This window comes from Myodes glareolus, chromosome 3 (assembly GCF_982192425.1).
Source record: "Myodes glareolus chromosome 3, mMyoGla1.1, whole genome shotgun sequence".
Lineage (NCBI taxonomy): Eukaryota > Metazoa > Chordata > Mammalia > Rodentia > Cricetidae > Myodes > Myodes glareolus.
Genome location: NC_142028.1, coordinates 83,423,991 through 83,441,280, shown reverse-complemented (window position 1 = coordinate 83,441,280; position 17,290 = coordinate 83,423,991). Strand labels below are relative to the sequence as shown.

General features: G+C 48.6%; 1 long non-coding RNA gene across 1 annotated transcript; it reads left to right on the top strand.

Moving 5' to 3' along the window:
• The first annotated feature begins 4,734 nt into the window (after positions 1-4,734).
• Positions 4,735-16,891, top strand: LOC148122730 (uncharacterized). The gene is made up of 2 exons (XR_015737541.1): positions 4,735-14,295; positions 14,910-16,891. It is a non-coding gene; the product is annotated as an uncharacterized LOC148122730 (long non-coding RNA).
• The last annotated feature ends 399 nt before the right edge of the window (positions 16,892-17,290 follow it).

The following is a 17,290-nucleotide window of genomic DNA, read 5'->3' as shown; positions in this document are numbered from 1 at the left end:
CTGCAGAGAGAGCTCGGGGTAAGAGCACTCATGGCTGCTCCTGCAAGGGCTTGAGATTGGGTCCCTCACGTGGTGCCTCAGAACCTGACTGCAGCTCCAGGGGATCTCATACCCTCTTCTGGCCCTAGCAGGCAGTAGGCACATACATGGTACACAGATATGTAATATATATACATATATGTACATGCAAAAGTCTTAATCTAAAAAAAGAAAGTTCACATGGTAGGATGGTTACAGCGTTTAAGGTCATGAGGCCACTCTGTATGGTACCCTGGATGGTGGATACGGGTCATGAGCCGTTTGTCCAAATTGGTAAACTGTGAAATAAGAGGGAACCCTAATGTAAGCAAGGACTTTGAGGACCATGCATTCACAGAGGTTCATTGATTGTAATGGCCCTTCTGCTGAAGGTGGCAGGATGTCTCTGTGTAAGGGCTGATTCTTCGTATAGGAAGTTGCTGCATTGTCTCAATTTTGCTCTGAACCAAAGGCTGTAAGAAAATCTGTTGAAAATAGAATCACATCAAGATACTACCTCACACCCAGTAGGACCACTACTATTAAAATAGATGTCAAGTATAGAGAAATCAGGGCCATCATGCACTGCTGATGAGAATGTGGAAGTTTAGAAATGCATTTTGTTTATGAAATTGCTTGAAAAGATTTGTGGCTCTCAGCGTAGCGAAGAGAAGCCTGGACTTTGTCCTTGTGGATGTCTGGGCTAGTCAGAGGCAGACCAAGCCTGTGCGTTTAGAGCACCTGACAAGAATAGGAAATTTTAAATTAGCCCTGTGAGCTAGTACTTCCACTCCTGCATAGCTATCTGCAGGAACTGAAAGCTGAATTCCCAGGATTTCTCTGTACTCCGTGTTTATCGCAACATCAGCCAAAGGTCAGTGAGTGGAAAACAGGATGCTGTACACAGTGGGGTATAAATAAGCAGTGTTGGCGTTTGCCTGCATGTGTGTCCATGTGAGGGTATCAGAGCCCCAGGACTGGAGTTACAGACAGTTGTGAACCACCATGTGGGTGCTGGGAATTGTACCCAGGTCCTCTGGAAGAGCAGTCAGTGCTCTTAACCATCTCTCCAGCCCCCAAGTTAACTCTTTTTAAAATTAAGAATTGGGCCAGATGACCGGAGGCAGGCAGGTTTCTTTGAGTTCGAGGCCAGCCTGGTCTACAGAGTGAGTTACAGTACAGCCAGGGCTACACAAACTTTCTTTGTCTCAACCCCCCCCTAAATTTTATATATAAAATTTATATATATAATTTTTAATAAAATTTATATATAAATATAAATTATATATATTTAAATATATACTTTCAATTGAACAATGGCTTTTGTGATTGTGAGGAGTTAGTCTACTTCACTGTTGGGTGCGGACCCTTTCGTATGGAGTACTTCCTGCCCAGGACCCAAGGCACCTATGTCATTAGGTCACATCCTGAGATAGAGCTGGGAACAATAGAGAAGGTTAGCTGTCAAAATGTTACATGTTCAGCCAGATGTGGTGTAGATTTGTAATCCCTGCACTGGGGAGATTCAGGCAAGATGACTGAATTCCAAGCCAGCCTGGGCTGCATAATGAGGCCCTGTCTCAAGAGAAAAAAAAAATCCAGTGTGGGCCACATGGATGGTGTGGGGCCTGCGCTAAGGAACGTGAGGCAAGGGAGAGCGGGAAAGAGACCGAGGCAACAGGATAAGCAAAATGCGGAGTTCAGTCAAGCATGAATTTAAAGAGAAACATAAATTTTAACTCGGGCAATTCCAAGGACAGTGGGAGTCATTCATACTGATTTGACGCTTGTGTGAAGGGGCTGGAACAAGAAACAGCTGTTTGCTGGTTTTTAAGATAAATATATTTAAAAATAAGGTACATTTTTGGTGTGTTTTCTGAAATTTTTTGCAAAGCCAGCGTGTCAGAAAAAGCGCCTCTACGCTGTGTCTTGCAGGTGTGCGCCATTCTGGATCAGTGAGACAGACTAAACAGTTTAGGGCACAAAGAGTGAGAAAAATAAATAATTGTTTTAGGGGCTGAGACGACTCGTGGGTAAGGGTGCTTGCCACCGAAACATGACAATGGACCTTCAGTCCCCAGCACCCCCATAAACAACCTCCTCTCTCCCTGTGTGTGTAGCATGCAGGCGCCCATACATCCTAATACTGACAGTGTTGATGAAAACCTACATTGTTAGAAAGCTTTGGCTGCCAAGCTGATTTTGCAGCATGGATCTTCCCCTTTGAAGTCCACCTCATGGTTTGTGGTGGTTGTGGGAATCCAGATACCAGTTTTTGGGTCCAAAGGGCATGTACTGGTTTCCACTCTTTGTTCTGCATTTAATGACTCTCTGACCTCAGACAAGTTACCCAACCTTCTGTGTGTTCAGGTAGAGATAAGAAAGCCCTCTAATAGGTCCTTGGAAGGATTAAGTAATAGCCTTTATCACGGAGTGACAGACTTTAAAAGCAGCCTCTACAGTTAGAGCATTGTTTCTTGCCACGAGGCATTGTTAGCTTCTGTGGGAGTCTAGCTTTTAAAACAGGCTGTCATCATTTTACTATTGGAGGAGCAAGGGGGGAGGCTTTCCAGGGGGGTTTTGATGGCACAGAGCAGCTGCAAGAGGTGGGCCGGGGCAGGGGACTTGGGGCCCCACGGTCCTCTCCTCTCTCTTGCCTGAACACAGCCCCTGAGAGCTGCACCTGCTGGGGGCTCAAGTGGAAACTATTCCCAGCTGTTGCCCCTGCACAGGCCTGAGGAGTGCCGATTGTGTTACAGTTTATGGACCAGGCCTCCCTACTGTTTAAGTGGGGAAGACAATCCTTTGCCCAACATATGTCTCCCCACCCCCATGCCAATTCCTGCCGCTGTATTTAACTCCATCTTGTTCCTTACTTGGGCTTCTGCCTCAGGGAGCTAGCTGCCTGTAGTCCCTGCACTATCACCCCACAACAAAAGACGGTCGGCACACGCATTAACTGTGGGGGTGGGGGTGTTCATTAACTGCTGATCATCAGTGTATAATGTGTGCATACATCACATTGTTCACCTTGAGTATATACATTTTTGATTTCTCGGTTATCATGAATGAAATGAGAAAGCAATAACAAAAAAACCCGGGTTGCCTGTGCTGGATTCTTTCCTGGAACCCCTTTCTCTTTCGTCTCCTAGGCTGGAAGGCTGCACGTTCCTCCAGTGGGGTCGCCCCAGTCGGCTGGCTCACGTAGCTTCCATCCATCACAGCACGGATGACACGGGCTGAGCCGAGCGAGCTCTCTGTGTTTACGGTCTCTGCTCCTCACAAGACCGAGTTCTTGGGAAGCAGGGCTTTGGTCGATTCTAGTTCTACCCTGAGACCTGAGGGAGGCTGGGTGCATCCCAGGCCTTCAAGTGGCTACTTGCTGAGATGACAGCTTCCCCCACCAAGACAAATCAGATCTAGGCTCCTCGGTACATAAGGCTCCCATGTGGTTCACAGGGCTGTAGATAAGGCTCCCCACCCCCAACCAACCCCAGTCTGCTGCAACCGACATGGCTCAAGCATACAGTAGATAAATCAATTCTGCTTTCTCTGGGCCCTGAGCACAATAATAATAATAATAATAATAATAATAATTTTGATGTAATGAAGGGACAGGACCCAGAATTGCCACTCTGGCATCTTAAAGCATGTGTTTGGTCATTTAATGCCAACAGACCAATATTAATATCCTCATGGCCAAAGACTCCTAAGTAGGCCACATGTTCTTGAAATACTAAGAATAACTGAGGGAGAACTGAATGCAGGGGATGGACATGAGTTATGACAGATAATATAAAGCTAATTGCTTTTCTAGCTCTAATTCTGTCATGGCTTTTATTTTTGCTGGTAGATAAATGCATGAAATACATTCAACATCAAAAGTGTAAAATTTAACGTGAAGCTCGTCAGCACTGTTCTATTTTTAATTTTTCTACTTTTTCATTTTTTACTTTTTCCGAGACAAGGTTTCTCTGTAGCTTTTGAGCCTGTCCTGGAACTAGCTCTTGTAGAACAGGCTGGCCTCGAACTCACAGAGGTCCTGCTGCCTCTGCCTCCCGAGTGCTGGGATTAAAAGCGTGCACCAGCACCTTGAAGTGATATGTGATGTTTTTACTTGCAAATTTTTAAAAATAATTTTTGAATATTTTGTTTGTTCATTCGTTTGTTTGTTTGTTTGAGAAAGGGTCTCCCGACATAGTCCTGATTGTCCTAGAACACTCACTAGGTAGACAGACTAAGCTCAAACTCACATAGGACTCCTGTTTCTGCTTCCTGAGTACTGGGATAAAGGTGTGCATCATACACTTGGATGATAGTTGATGATAGCTGGGTGGTGGTGGAACATGTCTTTAATCCCAGTACTCGGAAGTCAGAGGCAGGCAAAACTCTGAGTTTGAGGTCAGCCTGGTCTACAGAGCAAGTTCCAGGACAGCCAAGGCTTCACAGGGAAATGCTGTCTTGAAAAAAACAATAAAAATAGTTGATGATCAAGCCAGGCATAGTGGCAGACACCTTTAATTCCAGCACTCAGAAGGCAGGCAGGTCTCTGTGAGTTCCAGGGCAGCCAGGGCTAGCCAAGTAGAGAGACCCTGTCTTAAAGTAATAATAATTGATGGTCTTTGTTCATCATAACTTCTTGTTAATAGAGACCAAAAACTCTGTCCTCTTCCAATTCCTGAGTCCCGCCCCCCCCCCCCTCCCGGCAATAGACACTCTAATTCCTCTTCTTCTGGGGCATCTGTTTAAACCAGAGGGATTCTGGGGTCCAACTTGATCTAGTGAGTGAAAACCTGGAGCCCAGACAAACAGACCAACCCCAGAGGAACCATATACATATGCACTCAGGCAAGGCAGCCTGCGCCAGTGGCTGAAATCCACCCTCCTTAGCCAGACCCTGCGCCCTCTGCAGCCCTGCTCCACCATCTCCACATTTGTGGTAGTTGTTTTGTTTTTGAGACACAATTTCGTGTATCCCAGGCTGGCCTCGAATTCACTGTGCAGCCAAAGACGGCCTTGAGTTCCCGATCTTACTGCCCCCACCTCCAGGTGCAGCCCTGCAGCCAGTTTCCGCGGTGGTGGGGATTGAGCCCAAGGCCTCTGCTCTCCACAGCTGAGCTACAGCCCAGCCCCTCACACACAGCTGCACCACAACAACGTCTTGCCTTCTTGCTCCTTGGCAGGAGCCTGGGCAATCAATAGTCTCGAAACTCAGCCCAAATGTTGCCTCCCGGAAGTCCTCCTGGATCCCTCAGATGTGTGCTTCTCCATCTCTTTTCACAGGGTTTGGAACAGTGAAAGGCCTGGACTGTCTGGAGTATGGATTACACCTAAATGTCATACATGTGTACTGAAGGGAAGGGACAGAAAAGGAAACTCTGAAGACTACTATCTTCCAGCAAGTTCCCTAAGTATTTGAAAGGGCAGCACTGGAGAAATCCTTGGTTACAGGAATGGATTCAGACAGGAAGGCTGACGAGAGGTTGGGGCCAACCTGACCTACACAGTTTAGGGCCAGCCTGGGATACACAGAAAGGAAGACACAAACAGACAACTCCTGTTAGAAAGAAGGGTATGTCTCTTCTGAGTCTGTTTCCCTCTCTGAAGTAGAGATGGTATCTGTCCATTTTCAAGGCTTATATCAAGGTTAAAGGATTAAATGAGGTGCCTGGCTCAACGCCTGTCACTTCCTAATTCTCCTGGAAGTGGAACTAGGCTTGTTTTAGACCCAACAGAGAGCAGAAGTGAGTTTAGAAACCGAGTAGAAGGAAGAACATTCTACTTGGCAGAATGGGAACCCTTGGTGAACTAAAGTGAACTTCTGGTCCTGGGCACATGCAAGCCACGCTGGGTGCTGGAAGGCCAGGGCTGATGCAGAGGTAATGACTCTAGGTAAAGTTTAGTAGGAGTTAGTGTGGAAAATCTGCAACCCAGAGGCCAGAGGAGTTGCCCGTGTCTGCATTAGTCAGTGTTGCTGCAACAAAATACCCGAGCGGGCTAACTTTGTAAGAAAAGGGCTTGGTTTAGTGTACAGTTCTGGAAGGTCAAGAATTTAAGTGTCACAGAAGAGACTCTGTGATAAGGGCAGCCCCTTAGCTGTGTCACCTCAGGGAGAGAGCAAAATGTTTGGGGTGTGTGTAGGAAAAAGCAGGGGGCTGATCACAGGCTCACAGCAAAGGGGATGGGAAGGGCCAGGCTTGCTGCCTTCGTAATAATCCCCTTCTCTTCTTTTAAAAAAGTGCTTATTCGTTTCCTTATTCCTCTCTCTCTCTCTCTCTCTCTCTCTGTCTCTCTCTCTCTCTGTCTCTGTCTCTCTCTCTCTCTCTCTCTCTCTCTCTGTGTGTGTGTGTGTGTGTGTGTGTGTGTGTGTGAGTGAGTGCCACGTGGAGGCCAGGGGCTACCTTTCACCCTTTACATGGTTCCCAGAACAGAATTGAGGTTGTCAGGTTTATGCCGCTCATACTGAACTGGCTCAGTGGCTGTATCTCTTTTTTCACTATTTTGTGGTTTTTGGTTTTGTTTTTACACAGGGTTTTCCAAATAGGCCACATTATTTATTAATTATGTTTCTTTTGCTTTGTTTATCGAGACAGGGTTTCTCTGTATAGCCCTAACTGTCCTAGAACTCACTCTGTAGACCAGGTTGGGCTCAAACTCACAGAGATCCAATTGCTTCTGCGTCCCAAGTGCTGGGATTAAATGCATGTGCCACCACCTCCCAGCATCTCTATGGCTATGATAGAACACCCTTTATAAGGTAACTTAAAAAAGAAAGAATATAATTGGGCCTAGGGTCTCAAAGGGTTAGAATCCAAGATGGTGGATCAAAGGCATGGTGGGCGGCATTAACAGGTGCGAGCTCACATCTCTTCAGCAGGATGCAGATAGAGCAATGAGAATGACGGGAAGCTTTTACAGTCCCAGATCAGAGGCAGTGCCGGCACACCCAGCACTCAGGAGGCAGAGGCAGGCAGAGCTCTGTGAGTTCAAGGCCAGCCAGGACTACAGAGTGAGTTCCAGGACAGGCTCCAAAAGCTACACGGAGAAACTCTGTCTTGAAATACAAAAAAATAAACAAACAAAAGTAATAAAATAAAACACAATAAATAATCCCAAGTCAGTCCCAGTGACACCTCCTCCAACAGGACCATACCTCCTAATCCTTCCCAAACAGCCTAGCGGGGACCAAGGTTTCAGATATATAAGCCTATTGGGACAGTTTCATTCAAATGATCACAGCGGATGTCACATCTTACTATATTGCCAAGGCTAACCTTGAATTAGTGAAATTCCTGTGGCACTAGGATCACACACCACCAGCTACGTAATAGCATTCTTACAAATGATTAGCTGGGCCAGGTGGTCCATGCCTTTGATCCAGCAGATCTCTGAGCTGACATCAGCCTGGTCTACAGAGTGAGTTCCAGAACAGTCAGGGCTACACAGAGATACACAGAGAAAACCTGTCTGGGAGGGGGAGGCAGAGAGAGAGAGAGAGAGAGAGAGAGAGAGAGAGAGAGAGAGAGAGAGAATGAGAATTGCTAAGGCGGAGCGAGGCCAGAGGGTTGACTTACAGGTAAAGAACACCTGCTGTATGAACATCCTCAGAACCCACACAAAGCCAGGTAGGTGCGATGGCCCTCCCACAGTCCCACAGCTTGCGTGGTGGAGACGGGACCCCAGAACTGGCAAACTAGGTACACTGGCCCCATCAGCAAACTGGGTACAAGTGAGAGACCATGCCCCAATATATAAGGTAGAGAGCGATCAAAGAGAGGGCACTTGTTATCAGACTCTCGGTTCTACTTGCACACACATATAAACATGAAGGCACATATATGCACATGTTACAAATAAAAGAACTAGCAGCTTCACTTGACTCATCCCCCCCACCCCACAGTGACCTAAAGTGCTCCCCTAAGGCCCTTCTCTCAGAGGTTCCCCACCTCCCAACAGCACCACCCTGGGAACTAGGCTTTTAACACCTGAAGGAACACGACTGCAGCCCAGCATGGCCACAGTCATTCGCGGCACTGAGGCTGGACGCTGGGGACACAGAGGCACCCACGGCATCTGTCTTTAGGGGCTCATGGTCTCAGCCGGGACCACCGTTTGAGCACAAACTATCCTTGTCCTCTTCGCAACCCTCCGAGGAAACTTTCACTCTCGCCATTTTTTCAGACAGAGAAACGGAGGCTTAGCCAAAGCAGCTGCTAGGAACACAGGCAGACCCTGAGAGTGTGGCGGCTGGGATTCAGAGCTAGTCCTGCCTCCATCTTTCCGTTCAGATGTTGGAAACCAAATGGCCACACATCATCTCTGAGCATGGCCTAGATGCTAGGCTGAGGTCAGCTGTGTGGGGTGGGGGTGCGGTCTCCACAGCACACTGTGTGTGCTCAGCCTGGCTGCCTGGAGAGCCCAGGAGAACACCCTGAGGTCAGATACTGCTCACCTGATCAGCAAGCTGCCAGGGCCAGGATTCCCTGAGGGAACCTGAAACCAGCTGGGTTTCTTCACTCCAGGAATAGAGGCTGACATCACTCCCCAGCCAATGATGGCCTCTGATCAGGTTCCCTGAGGCCCCAGCAGGCTCCAGACATCAGTGGCCACAAGCTGTGATGCCTGCATCCCCCAGTGACAAGGTTTCTTTGTGTTGCAGCTCTGGCTGACCTGGAACCCTTCTGTAGAACAGGCTGGCCTCAAACTACAAGCTCCTCCTGCCTCTGGCTCCTGAGCCAGTTGTGATTGTGATGTCAGTGTGGGGTAGATAAGAATGGTGATATTGTCTTCTGCCTGCAGGGAGCTCCTGGAAGAGAGCTCCTGTGAGGAAGATTGGGCGACTGGAGCCCATTTTACAGATGGGGAGATTGGGGCTCAGATATAGTTTGCCCTAAGTCGTAGTGAGTATGTGGCCTGCCTGGAGTTGAGCCTAAGCCGCCCCTGCCAGTGACCCTGATTCTGTGAGAAGGGAAGAGTACTCTTAGGACCTCAGAAGGGGACTCTGGGCAGAGCAGACAAATACCCAGGTTTCTGAGTTGGTACCCCAACAGAATGCTGCCAAGGATTCTAGAAGGAGCAGGTTTTAGATGGATGAGGTATCACATAGTTGTAATCCCAGCACTTAGGAAGCAAAGGCAGGAGGATTGCTGCAGGTCCAAGGCCTACAGAGTGAGTTCGAGACCTGCCGGGGCTATAAATTCAAGCCCAGCTTCAAAACAACAACATAAAAAAAGACCATATTGAAGAGCAGGTCGAGGCCCAGCGCAGCTGCGAGCAGGCCTTACGTGAGTGGCCGGAGACCAGCTGGCCTTTAGCTTTCTCCTAGCCTGATGCTTCCTTTGTTCTGCAGTTTCTAGACTCAGCTTCCAGCGGGCACGCAGTGGGATGGGCTGCAGGTGGGACAAGAAGAACCAAGGGTGAAGGATTCCCTCAGGGCCTGCGCGTTTGCAAAGGGTGGAGTTGGGATTAGTGCTCCTGGTCACTGTTTAGTTTGGGCTAGATTCTAATGTTCCTCAACTTTTGTGTTGAATGACCCTTTCACACAGGATCCCTCAATACCATCAGAAAATGCGGATATGTACAACTCATAATAGTAACAAAATTACAGTTATGAAATAGCAGTGAAAATCAGTTCACGGTTGGGCGTCACCAAATATGAGGAACTAACTAAATTAAAGGGTTACAGTGTCAGGAAGGCTGAGAACCACTGCCCTAGAGGGTCTTTGGTCTTCTTTCTCTCTCTGCCCTCTGAGCTTCATAAAAGACATGGCACGTGCCCTACTGGGACTGGCAGTCACTGCAAAATCCCTGTTTCCCAAAGCAAGTTTACCGGGCACCTTACATGTGGCACACCCTGCTTGATGGACACAGGAACTAGTTAAAAGGCGGAAGCTGTCCCTGTCTCCTGTCACCTGGCAATCAGAGACAACTGACTGTAAGCTCGTACCACAGGCTACTCACCAATATGTGAGCTGAGAGCCCTCCCCGTCCTCTTAGAAACCTAGGAAGGGGTCCCCGCTTACTCACGTGGGCCTGAAAGTTCTTCAGAGTCCCACGTTGTCTTTCTGTGGCGTTCAGAACTTTCTCAATAAATCTCTTACCCAAGAAGATAATCCAGCTCCGAAGTCTGAGGCCTTTCAGTCACTGTCTTGAAAGTCTTAAGGACGATTTTGATAATGAGGCCCTACGTGGTGCTTGACCGTGGTTGTCACTGGACACACGTGGGATAAGAAACCTCAGTTGAAGAATTGCCTCTGTCGGGTTGGCCTATGGCATGTCTGTGGATTTCTTGGTTGCTCACTGATGGAGGAGGGCCCAGCCTACTGTTGGTGGTACCGTCCATAGGCAAGCAGGCCTGTGCTCTCTAGGAAAGGCAGCCAGATAAGCTAGAAGACACAATCCAGTAAGCAAAACTCCTCTGCTGTTCTGCATCAGCTCCTGCCGGAGCTCCTGCCCTGACGGCACCCAGTGATGGACTATGACGTGGAGGTGTAAGTCAAACTCACCCTCTTCTCCTCCGGGTTGCTTTGGGTCATGGTGTTTATTAGGGCATCAGAAGCCACACCAGGACACTTAGATTTTTATTTTATACCGGACCCTGCAAATTCTGTAGTATTCATGTGACTGCTGGGCTCTGGGCTGGGAGGCAGCTGCTCTGGACCTACGGTGGCTCTGGGATTTGTCAGAGGCTTGTCAATCCCAGGATCTCATCATTTGGGCTAATGGCTGAGTCACCAGCAGACAGGAAGGAAGCTAGCCGGAAGCTAGCCGAGGCCCCACCAGGCAGGTCTGCCTGTTACCACAAATCTCTTCAAGACCGCACAGAGGCAAGGGAGGATCTGGCTGGAGAGATTCTGGGAATCAAACTGGGAACTTCCATGGCTTGAGGGGGCTTCAGCTTGGTGTCAGAAGGATATGATAACCAAAATGTAATCATAACATGCAAAACACACCCTAATAAAGCTGTTAAAATGCAGCCGTGATGTGGGCGAGTGATAGATAGCGCTTCCTATGTGCAAATAACTGTGTTCACGGCAACACCGGCAAGAGCAGGTGAGTGGAGAACGGCCTCCACAGGACACTCAAGCCTGTCTCCCCCTGGGTGACCTGGGCCAGTTTCTTGGCTTCTCTGCGCTTCCATTTTATCACCTGGAAAGTGAGGAGAAAAATATCCCCTCCCCTGGGTTAGTGTGATGATTAAGTTTACATACACAAAACATGTTGGCATAAACGAAGTACTGTGTAGAGAGAGTCATCTAATCCTCAGGATAATTCTACAGTGTAGGGATATTGTAGCACTCCCATTTAACAGACGGGCAAACTAAGTCTTGGGAGAGGTTAAGTGGCTTGTTGGTCACAGCGCTCTTAAGTGGAGGAGCAGAAGGTTGGGCCCTAAAAGCTAGGTCACACTTTATGGCCATTATTTCTAGAATTTCGACCAAAGTTGGAGTCTAACCTTTGTTTTCTAAGTTCTAGGGAATAAGTGTCAGGTATATTCCACTCCAAGCCTTCTGAATCAATCCCGCTGGCTCCTTCCTCCTCTGCAGGGTCGGTCTCTCTGGCCTGTGAACTCACCCCCGCATGCTGGTCCCAGCCTCTCACATCTGGGCAGCATTACACGGTGTCGCGTTTTCACTTTCAGTGGCTCATGGGTTTGCGGCCTACTTTCTGGCACACAGACAGATCTCAACTAGTCAGGGCTGCCTGCCCCCAGGGACCATAGGGCCACAGGGGAGGGGGCTGTGCAGTCTAAACACCAGGAAATTAGGGTTGTTGCTGTCTGGGTGTGTTTGGAGTCAGTCAACAAGCGTGGGGAAAGAGGCAAGGCCATATGGGCCCCTCTCCTTCTTAACACAAACCATGTGAGCGTCAGTCTCCCCACTCTGGAAGAATCTGAAGAAGGCTACCCATCATGCCCTATTATAAACACAGAGGAGTAGGCCCTATAGCCTGTCTCTGCCACAAGTCTGCTGCCAAATTCCCAACAGGGGCGCTATGCAGACTTGCATAGACGATACAGCAGGTGGGCTGAGGCTGTAACTCGGTTGGTAGCCTGGTTGTTAAGTACAAAGAACACCTTGCATTCCACCCTTAGCACCACACATGGCGGCATTGTCCATCTATCATCCAAGCGCTGAAGGGTGGAGGCAAGAGGATCAGGAGCTCAAGGCTAGCCTGGCCTACACAAAACCCTGTTTCAAAACTGCAAACAAACCACCTGTATTTAAGCTCTTTTGGAGCTTACTCTTTATCAGCTGCTGCCGGGAAACCAAACCCAGCTCAGGTGACCGCTCAGACACAGCCACGGTCCACAGTTCGATTCTTTTTAATTCTTGTATAACAATTTTGTGAGATACGTACAGTTCTTGTTTTAGCTTATAGAAATTCAATTTTATTTGCTATCAAAAGGCTAGACAGTGGTGATGCACAGCTATAAACCCAGCGGGAGACAGGGACAGGTGGGTCTCTGAGTTCGAGGTCAGCCCGGTCTACAAAGTGAGTTCCAGGACAGCTAGGGTTGTTACACAGAGAAACCCTATCTCGAAAAACAAGCAAACAAAACACGAGAGAGGAACAGAAATAGAAAATAGAATTTGTACTAAGCATATAGCTTATACCCAGTATCAGCCCGTGGTTAGCGGGTCAAAACGAGGTAAGCTGGCTGTCCACTGTCCCGGTGACTAGGTAGCCCGTAAGTTCCTTCATGCTTGTGCATCGTGCACACTGAACATGACTCTATAGTGTGGTCCTTGAGCAAGCAGCCCAGCATTTTCATCAGTTCTCACACCAAGGGAATGGTGGTCTATTCCAACGATGGGAGGAAAGCTGTGTATGTCCAGCAACAGTGTGTGTTACCTCATGGCTGTGTACGTATGTTCAACAACAGTGATGTGTTACCTCATGGCTGTGTATGTTCAGCAACGGTGGTGGTGTGTTACCTCATGGCTGTGTGTGTGTCCAGCAGCAGTGGTGTGTTACCTCATGGCTATGTATGTATGTCCAGCAATGGTGGTGTGTTACCCCATGGCTGTGTGTGTGTCCAGCAGCAGTGGAGAATTACCTCATGGCTGTGTGTGTGTCCAGCAGCAGTGGAGAGTTACCTCATGGCTGTGTGTGTGTCCAGTAGCAGTGGAGAGTTACCTCATGGCTGTGTGTGTGTCCAGCAGCAGTGGTGTGTTACCTCATGGCTGTGTGTGTTCAGCAGTAGTGGTGTGTTACCTCATGGCTGTGTGTGTTCAGCAGTAGTGGTGTGTTACCTCATGGCTGCGTGTGTTCAGCAGTAGTGGTGTGTTACCTCATGGCTGAGAGTGAGAGTCTTTACACGCATCAGTTTGAGATCAATACCATCATTTGGGAGGTGGAAGCAGAAAGGTCAGAAGTTTAAGGAATTTGAGGCTAGCCTAGGCTACATAAAACCCTATCTCCAAAAACAAAAACCAAACAAATATTAAAGCAGAAAAAAATGATTTTAATTATTCGAAACTTTCTAGACTTTATCTTAGACAGAGTAATTTTGTTGTTGTTGCTGTTGTTATTTTTTTTTTCCTACTGGGGACAGAATGAAAAATCATGGATATTTTAAACATGTTCTCTTCCTACTGAGCTATGCTCCCAGCTTACATAAGCTTAAAAAAAACTTTGGCAGGGGTGTGCGCGTGCGTGTGTGTATGTGCACACGCATGAGTGCTGAAGAAATGTCTCATCAGTTGAATGCACTGGCTCCACTTCCAGAGGATCTGGGATCAATTCCCGTCACTTACACTGCAGCTCACAACCGTCTGTAACTCCAATTCCGGGGTTTTCAAAGCCCTCTTCTAGCCTCCTCCATGGGTATCAGACATGCAAACCGTGCACAGACATATATTCAGGCAAAAATGCCTGTACACAAAAAAATAAAAATATTTTTAAACAGCCATTTAATGCTACAGCATGCTTGTGGAGGTCAAAGGACAGTTTGTGGGGTTCAGTTCTCTCCTTCCACCATGTGGGTCCTGGAGATGAGACTCAGGTGACCAGGGTTGGCAGCAAGCACCTTTACCTGATAAAACCATCTCACCGGCCCACACACAGCTCTATCTGAACTGTCACTCAAAAATGAGACCTGCACTCTCAGCTTGCCTACAGTGTGGGCTGCACTAAAGCCAAAAGCATTCCAGGCAAGAGAGGAGACAAGGGTCACCCTGCCACCGAGGGAAGGCACTTGTTATCCCAAAGGAGGCTTTCAGAAGGGACTCTCAACCGTCTACCGTTCCAGGACTGGCTGTGCATCTTCGAGGAGTAAGTGGTTTGTTTTTATCCCATGAATGCCGTGACCTCTGTGAGCCATGTTTCCCTTTTTCTCTTGGCTGCCAGTCTTCAGGGCTAAACAGATGACACAGACTTAGCTGTGTAGGTCGCAATGGTCTGGGCTGGTATCATTCCGGGCTCCATTTTGTCCCTACCTCGTTTTTCTCCAGTCTCCTCTTGACCTGTCTCAAACCTTTCGTGATTTATTTTAAATGTTCTCTGGATCAAGGCAGGGTAAAATGAAATAGCTCTTAACTTAGAGTCTGTGGACTCTGCCAAGAATCATTGACTAGATGGAGCGATATACAAAATTTGCATGTATATTTTTCCCCAGGGGGAAGGATCATATATTATATCCATTTGAACATCTTCTTCAAGAAGGTTTACATTCCGCAAAATATTAAAGTTATCGGTATACGGGATGAAGAGAAGAATAAATGCTTGTAGTGAAGGAAGTTGAGTTGTAGTGCTGGTTGGTGGTGTGGGTGGGGCAGAAGGTCCCCTGAAGGGGAACGGCAGAGTGGGGACGTGGGCAGCTCTGGCAGGTTAGCGCGTCAGAATGTTAGCGTGTTCTGGAATTGACGTCCCTAAACTCCTTCTTCCAGATGTGATGCCACCCTCCTTGCCTGGGGACATCTCAAGGATTCCGTGTGAGACCTCAGCATGCCCTAGGTCAGTGTCTCATAAGAGCTCCTTGAAGAAGCACCTAGGAGTGCTTGCCTAGCGTGCAGAGCCCTGGCTTCCACCGCCAGCACCTCACAAGGCTGGTGTGGTGGCCCATGACTGTAATCTCTGCACTAGGCAGGAAGATCACAAGGCCTGTCTACATCGTGAATTTAAGACTGGCCTGGCACACCTGTGACTCAAAAGAGGCAGAGGAGGAAGGGATGGAGGCAGCAGCCACTTCCTGCTGGAACCACTCCTGCCTGCTTACCTATCTGACTCTTCCACTGCCCTCGGGAAAGCTTCAGGTAACAGCTGGGGGTTTGCCTACGTGATGGGCTTTGTCTACTTAGGTGAGTTCAGTATCTTCATAGCATACATGCTAACCCTGTGACAGCGCTCGGGTTACCTCGTTGAATGCTGGCCTGGGCATGTGGAACACTCAGGGTTGGGGACTGCTTCTATGCAACTCAGGACCCTTGACTTTTGTAAGAAGCAGGGCAGTTAGCCAGAGTTATTTGGGGGATGATGAGAGATTCATGGCCAGAGAAACCTGGTCTAAAGTCAAACCCTGGAGCTGGTAGGATGGAGCCTGAGGTCCCTTAGCCTGGGTTTCAGGGGGAGCAGAGAGAGGAGGAGCTAAGATTAAGGCTGGCTTCCTGGGTACTTCTCCGTTCCTCTCTCTTTCCAGGCAGCTACCGTCCATGCCCGGGAGTTAACACATTGGAATGGAGAAGACAGACCCACAGGTCCTAATGGCCAGAGTCACAACACAGAAGCTATGGGGCTTCTGGAAGACCAGAGGAGGATCCCACCTGGTGTGAGAACCACTGATATTTCCTGGAGGAGCGATGTCTGAGCTGACTCTGGAAGGGTTGGGGACAGCGCAAAAGTGCATGGAAATTACCAGGTGCGGAGGTGCGGGCCTCAGGGCAAGGTGCTAACAGTCACAGACTGTCCGGTTCTTGGGCTCTGCATGTTTGGTCTACTTGAGTCTAATTACCTTCAGGCTTCTTTCCCCAGCTGTTCCAATAACCCCACAGGTTTAAGCTCTTGGCAATCAATTCCAACCAGGGGAGGGTAATTGACTCTTAATGTGTGCAGACATCACTTGATTCGGAGAGAACAGAGTTCTTCGGAGTTGCAAACCTGTTCCCTCCCTGCCACTCCGCTGCCCTGTCTTCTCGTGTGACCTCACACTTCCGCTAGCTCCTGCGCCAACATCTGGGTAGGCTTATTTGCTCCCCATTGTCCGTCTTAGTCACTTCATGCTGGTGAGGTGAACACTTCCGAGCTGAGAGGCAAGAGAATTTCATTTAAACCTGAGCTCTCGCGTGTGGACTTCATCGGTGGTGCCGCGTCAGGCAGCGCGCGTCTCACCTTCCTCAGGAACTCAGCCTTCCGGCCAACGACAAGGATGACAAAGCGCGAACACAGCCCAGGCCTCTTCCTGCCTGGATGCTCTGTGTCCATGAGGACGCCTGCATGTCCTGTTTTCAGCCCACCGCTCCAAGAGGCTGTATACCAGAACAGACTCTGGAAGCAGGAGCTCTGGGTAGGATTCTGGCTCTGATATGCCCTGTGAATTTGCCGCAGCCACAAAAAAATCTCGGAACTCTAGTCTGAAAGTCTAGGAGGCTCTGGCGAGCAAAAAGCAACGTGGTGGTGCTGGTGCTGGTTGTGACTATGGTTCTCTGTATAGAAATCGTCTTGGTTCAAATCCAACTGTGATTGTGGCCAAGGAGAGAAACCATCTCCAGAGTCCAGGGACTGTAGACAAGCCTTTGAAAACCTCCTCCAAGCAAACACTCCGAGCGAGAACTATTACCAAGGGGAAGAACATTCGCTCTTACCCATTTTGTAGCTCATGGGACTCCTCAATTTTGTAAGGATGGTGACAGCAAATAAATCTTTCAGGGCCTCAGTCTTTTCGTCTGTAAAGTGGACTATCATCTCCTTTAAGATCATTGTCTGCTGGGGAGACAGATGGCTCTGGGTCATCCCACATCTGAATTCTTTTCCTGACTCTATCCTCTGACCCTGCGTGGGCCTGCACTTGGCCAAGTTCACTCACTGTCTGAACTTTCAGTCTCGTGACTGAGCAGAAGGGTGAGGACAGTCAGAGGTTACTTCAGGAGGCTGCAGTGGCCAGGAGGCCAACAAGCGGTGGTGACCGGCAGTGGCACAGGCATGGGGCTGACGACAGCCTTCTCTGTGGTACACTGTATTTAGACATCTTCCTTCTTTCACTCTTCTCTTTTGGTCTTGTTTCTGTTTTTCAGACAAATTTTATGTAGCTCAGACTGTCCTCAAACTCCACTCG